The sequence below is a fragment of the Cibotium barometz genome, chromosome 28 (assembly GCF_041138505.1).
Source record: "Cibotium barometz isolate CiBa-2024 chromosome 28, ASM4113850v1, whole genome shotgun sequence".
In the NCBI taxonomy this organism is placed as follows: domain Eukaryota; kingdom Viridiplantae; phylum Streptophyta; class Polypodiopsida; order Cyatheales; family Cibotiaceae; genus Cibotium; species Cibotium barometz.
Genome location: NC_141073.1, coordinates 45450042 through 45457099, shown reverse-complemented (window position 1 = coordinate 45457099; position 7058 = coordinate 45450042).

Sequence of the window (7058 nt, the reverse complement as noted above, 5' to 3'; positions counted from 1 at the left end):
CAACAATGGACAATAAGGTCCTCTTGATGTTTATCTGGTACATATAGAACATCAGACAACTGCTTTACCACTCCCTTTGACTTGAGGGCTATCGTACCTTTTCCTTTTTGCTGGACATTTAGCATCATTGCTCACTGCTACTAGGATGTCATTCTCTATCGGATGTAGAGAGGTATACCAGTCCTTATGACTGGTCATGTGGCATGATGCACCACTCTTAAGAATCCAAAATTCATGTGCAGGAATGTGAATCTACTTCATGCAAATCTCCTCAATCACTACAAACAATTCTATCTATACTTTCAGCGCACTATTGCTGAACTTTATCTTCACACCATTCTTCTCATTTTCAAGCTTCTTCTAGCACTTGTTCTGCTTGTGCCTTGCTTTGTTACAATAGAAGCACTTGATCTTCTTCTTTCTCTTTTTGTCTTTTGAAGAAGATGGGCTACCTGAGTCCTTACCCTTTTCTTTCTTCACTCTAGCCCAAAATGTTGAATCTTCTCCTCTATTTCTCATCTTCTGATGCCTCTCCTCCTCTAGAAGCATAGCACTAAAATCTTCAAAGTTGAGAGGCAGATTTCTATTTTGCGTATTCAATGATGTGACCAGGATGTCATACTTTGGTGGAAGAATCCTTCTACAACTATGTGCAAGATGACTTGTGATGGTGATGCCAATTGTAGTCATTTGATCTCATAGATTTTTCATCTTGGTGATGAATTTCTCTATTGCTTTAGACTCAAATAAGTACTTATTGCGAGTAGATTTCCCAAACGGGTTTCATGTTTGTTTCATGGTCTTGTGCTAGCTTTTCAAAATCGTCCCTGCCTTCATTATTGTGTTAACATGTTGAATCAATGACTGTAGAGCGGTTCTCTCTACCGTGCAATATAGTGCTCATAGAGTACTACCGATCAACAAATGTGTTAAGAAACACAATGTCAATCCGAGGACTCGACCCAATTAGTGCATGAAGGCTTATCCCATGAGGGAGAGTTCACATACACAAACCACCACTTGTTGACGATTCAACCATTCAACACCTTAATCAATCTCTCAATCCCTTAAATCCACTACACTAATCAAGAGAACAAGCAATGCATAGCAATCTCTTAATCCCATTCAAACATTGATTAAATCTTAGCTTTCCCTAATGCCTGCAAACCCATAAGCGTGCATCTACTAACCCACAAGCTTAAGCAAGCAGAGAATGTAACATTCACAAACCCACAAGCTCATAGAGAGAGTCTATCCATGAATAACTCATTGCCAATGAAGTGGGCAAAAGCTTGCATCAATGGAGACTATACACACACACTACAAGCATGCAGCATACACAAGAGAAAGAAAGAAGCATTCAACTAATCATAGATTAATCTACTTCAATGATGCTAAAACAGATTAAGAGAAAGAAGTAGAGCTATACTCATTGGAGCTTGATGCTCATTAGAGTACAATAGAGAGAGAGTTAGAGAGCTGCCATAGCTTGAGAGCTCAAGAGCTTCACTCAATAGCTTATGAGAATGGCAAAAACATCCACTTTCTTTAGCTAACATCTCTTTTGTAGAGATGTCACTAACCCTAACCCTAGGCCTCTTTCACACATGGGCGGACAACCCCATAAGTGAGCCTTGCTTAATACACTTAGAACTCTCATTTAGAACCCACATTGGCCTAAAATGATTTACATTGCACTTCGGCACAAAAATATGAAAAAATTATGTGCGTCTTTATGTTCCCATGGCTACAATCCCGCTCTCATGCGTTAATTGCTTCCGACCTCCTTCCATAATCCGTGTTCCCGTGAGTGTTCCCGTGGAACATTCCCCCCTTCCTAAATCGCGCACGTCCTCGGGCGTGGTAGAAACAAAAGCTGCAAAAAACAATGGAAGACAAGTAAAGCCTTTTATTGAAAAAAAAACCAGCAATGATAATCTCACACGTGAGCATGCAAGTGAAATGCCGATTAGAGTTTTAAAGAGTGCTAAAAGAAGTGAGTAAAGACTAGTCAAAGTGAGACTAAGTGGTAGATAGTGCTATGCAAAGGCAAGTGTGCTTGTACACCACAGGTTATGACCACAGTCTCAATGTCCTATAAGTACCTTTCTTTCTTTTTTTTTTTTTTTTGGTGTGTGGGTAAAAGATGAATAAAGAGGAATGTTCCATCCCAATGAGACCCAAGCAATGGCCAAGAGACCTCTGCCAAGAGAATCTAAAGGCCGCTAAGTATCTCAAGGGCGACAGACCCTTTTCTTTCTTTTTGACATAAGGAGTACCCCATGAAGATGAGGGCATCGGTCTCGAGGGCTCATAATGTACCCCAGAGTCCTACCAACATCTATCAAGGCGATAGAGTCCTTGAAGGTCTTCTTTTGAATCTTTTAGACGTCAGTGTTCACCCCATGGAAACCAAGGCATCGGCCCCAAGGTGCTAAGACAACCCAAGGTCCTACCAAGCATTCCACATGGCTGTAGACACGTCATGTCTCGATTCACTTGTATATATTTTTTAGGGTATTATTTTCGTAATTTTTTAATTAATCGTAGCACCTAGCCCATACCTAAGAGGTAGCTACCACTAGGGATAATTATTAGACTTTGAGAGCATAACAACTTGGCATCCTCCGTTGGCATATATCTTACACCATCTTCAAATAGAAATACCTTCTACTAAGTCCTCTAAGAATCTAGAAATCACTCACCACATGGTAACAACTAATTTAAAACTTAAACCAACCAACTGTGTGTGAACATGCAAACAATATATGCAAAAGTGAAAAGCACATAAAGAACAAAAGATTATGATTTGAATACACCTGTTGTAGTGCTCGTTGATGATGTGTGTTTGCATTGATACATTGCTGATGTTGTGTAGATTGCTTCTCTTTGCTCTTTTGTGGGCATTGCATGTCTCCCCCCTTCCTAATTTGTGTGCATGGTAGGTGGACTATTGGGGCGTGTTTGTATACTCAGTTTAGCTGATATCTCTGCAAAATGTCTGATTAACAAACAAGAAAAGAAAAGAAAAAATAAAATTTGTTATTGGTGCCAATCACCGAATATAGCCGAGGGAAAAAACCCATAGTGGGAGAAAAGTGCCCTGCCTTGTTGATCTTATTGTGGAGTCGATGAGCTTACCCTTGCACTGGTGGTGGATCCATGTCCACTTCTGCTAGAAAGATGGTATCAATCACTTCAGGATGCAAGGACAACCCTGTACAAAAGCCGGCCTCTGGAGAAGGTGGCAGAGGAAGGAGTGCTTCCTCGCTAAAATATGGCATTGGTGCTATGGGAAGGTTAAGCAGACAATTCCGATTTTGGAATTGCTCAATATAGGTACTCATAGTGATCCAAAATTGACATGTTGAGGCTGGGGGAAGGAGGGCTTACAAGATAGGTGGTTGCAAGTCATTTATGCATGTATCCCTCCATTGTTGTGCTTGAACCTCCTCAGGTAATCTACGTTGATTTGGTCCTCGGTCTGGTACTCGCACATCAAGAAGGTTATGGCATTGGGGTGTAATTCCCACAATTTGTTTCATTAAGCCCATGCCATATCGTCAAAAGTAAGAGTGGCATAGCCAGCAAATGTGTGAAGCTTCTCCTAATATGAGTCGTGCACACTCTTGACAATGTGGAATGAGGCAAGGAATCAAGTTGCATGTGAAGAAGAGCATGCACACTGAGAGATCAATGGGGAGATCACTATAGCTTGGATGTGATGTTGATAGAGCTCCTTATAAAGAGTAGACTAGCAGTCTCACTTTAATATCTCAATTGCTGCGGAGGAGGCAACAGTAGCTACATTCACTACAAAGAAAGATTCAGTGTGAAAGAGATGTGTGGGCAAGTAGAAATAAGAAGAGGCGACAGTAAAAGCAGCTAACGATTGCTGTAGTAGAGGAGGAGAACCCAACTCATGTAGGCCTCAAGGAGAGTCACGATCATGTTAGCAAAGGAAATGAAGGCTACAAGTCATAGTGACAGAAGTGCGCATAGTGGGTCATTTCGCTGCAACAACCGATCAACAATGAAGCACAATCAGAGCAAGAAAAGAGACAAGCACTCCCGCAGTGAGTAGCACTGTAGTTGCGTACGTGAGAGTTTGGCCAGCTCTGCAAGAGCCTGAACTGGTCATCTTTGTCGAAGCCAAATAACAACAGTAGCGCCAACGGTCCGTAATGAAACTAAGAGAATGAGTGAGAGCATTGAATGCCTTCAAGCTCAGAAAAGTGAACAAGAAGTTCAGTGCAGGGATTTGAAGGCACAGAGAAAGGTGTTACAGGCAGAAATGGAGATTATCAAGGGCAAGAAAGAGGTCACTGAAGACAATTTAGCAAAAGTGAATGCATCGTATGCGTCATGAAGAAGGAGAGGAAGCTAAGCAGGAGCGCAGCAACAGGAGCAGAAGGAGACCGCCATAGCTGCCGTGCAGAAGTAGAGCGAGAAGAAGAGGAGGTTGACGATGGAGCAGGTGAGGTTTTTAGAGAGCAGCATTGAAGCAGAGAACAAGTTGGAGCCAGAGAGGAAGGCGCAAATAGCCGACCCTGTGGGTGTCAGGGAGTCTGACGCGTGCAGCTCCACAGTGCATTCAACGTAGAGAGGAGAAGATAGCCAAAACGATAGTTTTTTTGTGGCTATTTTAAAAAAAAAACCATATGGATATTAGGGTAAGCATTGGCTTTCCAAAAGCCATGGTATTTATTTTTTAAACCATAGTGGATGGGTGTCCTGCCCTTGCCTTGATGCATAAAAAGGTTTGTACTCTCTCACCCAGATTTTATGAGGGTCCCCTGCGACCAAGGGATTTGTAATTTGTAATTTTTACCCAAATATGATGATGGACAATCGTCCACGAGCATGCGTGCTCAAAACAAAATTTTTTGTAATTATCCATGGTATGAGGGTCGCCCTACCCGAGCTCACCTAGAAGCTCGAAATGGTTGTCGTGTGATGTGTGCATGAGCGATGCACGTGTGAGGTGCATGCGCATGGGTTGGTTCCCATCCGAACTTCTACGTTCAAATCGGACTCAGTGGTTCCGTTGTGAGCAAGTTGGCTCAAAATGGACTAGGTGTCTAAGATGGTAGACAAGCGCACACATGATTGGTTGATGGACACTCCAATGTATCATTGAAGGGGAGTGTTGAGAGGTAGCGATTGCGGTTGTGCAATGCTACATTGATATAGGTGATGGATGATGATGGGTGAGTTGTAGAACACCTCGATTAAGAGGGGGTGTTGAGAGATGTAATCGTGGTGTTGTGTGTAAGAATTTGATAAACAAAGGCGAAGGCCATATGGAACCTTGGTTGTGACTATCATTACATTGGGGTAATCCTTCAAACAATGGGATGAGATAGTCATTGGTGATGGTGGCCATTTAGATTATCTTATAAATCTAAGTGAAGATTGTGGGAATAATATATTGATTTTCTATCTTTTTACATAATGAGAGGATTACACTGCTATTATGTGCTCATAGCTATTATTGTGTGCTCATAGCTATTATTGCCCTACTTTTTGGAGTAGGCATATACATCAAAGTGTCAAGGACGCTCAAGCTAATTGGGGAATCACAATTCATTCTACATATTGCGGGATGCAAAAAGAATACTCACCCACCTATTCAGAACATTGTTGGGATTACGATTATTACTCCATAAAATAACAATCTTTGGCAAGGGATTTATCGACTATGTTGATGAATGACATATGGAATATTGGCTACAATAATCAAGTTAATATTGTTTCATTTCATTTATTGCAACTTTCAAATCAATAATGAAGTAAGTTTGACATTCTTGTTGCACATTGCTAGAGTTTTCACTATTATTGGAGTGAACTCCACACTATATGAAGTAGTTTTTGCAAAGTGAAAACAATTTAAAATACCCAAGAATGGTGAGAAGATTGTTTAGTTTGTCCTATGAGAGACCAACTTCAAGTTTGATAATACCAAAGATCAAAGGTCTTGCAATAATCGTGGATGGAGGGTTTGTTAAAGTAATACATAAAGACCCATTGGTGGATAAAGTATAGCAATTATATCAAACATTTTTGCAATTGCTAGAGACAAGTACTGTTAACAAAAAAAACGAACTCTTGTAAATGTACTAAGTAAAGGTGTGAATGCATGTGTGGCATTAGTTTCATAGAATAATACATAACCATGGCCCCATGGTTGAGGTGGCAAGGAGCTCCATGTGCCACCCTCCATGTAGGCAAGCATCTTTTCAATTATGCATATATGTTAAGGTGAATGCATTATAATATGCATAAATGTGATGAGATCGAGGAGCATCTTGAATGGGTCATGCCTCCACCTCACCCACATTTAATGAGAGGGAAGCTAGTCAATGGTCCAATAATATAAATAATTTGGGAGGACAAGAATCATGAGTCACCCATGGGCCAAGGTACATAAAATATTAGGAGAGTTCATGAGTGATGTAGTGAAGCTGCTAATGGATCGTATGGGCATCAACCATCGTATGGGCATGGGAGGACAAGAATCATGAGTCACCCATGGGCCAAGGTACATAAAATATTAGGAGAGTTCATGAGTGATGTAGTGAAGCTGCTAATGGATCGTATGGGCATCAACCATCGTACCTCTAGTATCTACTACCCAGCTTCAAATGGTCAAGTAGAATGCACTAATGGCATCTTATGCAAATCCATTGGAAAGATGGTTGCAAGTCATCGCACACAATGGGATCAAAAAGTGACCAAAGTACTATGGGCATACAACATCACCCATAAGACGGCAACTGGTCATACACATTTTGAGCTCGTATATGGAACCAAAGCTATGCTACCTCTGGAGATCGAGTTGCCTGCCCTTAGGATCACTTCAAAGCAACAATTAGCTGCAAATGAAAAGATCGAAGCTCGATTGATGCAGTTGGAAAGACTAGAAGAGACACACCGACAATCTCTACATCTTGTAGAGATCAAGCAGAATAGAAAAAAGGCCCGACTGGATGCAAAGATCCACAAAGGGTGGGAATGACAGTTCAATGAAGGTGATTTGCTGTTGTGCTTTGACAATA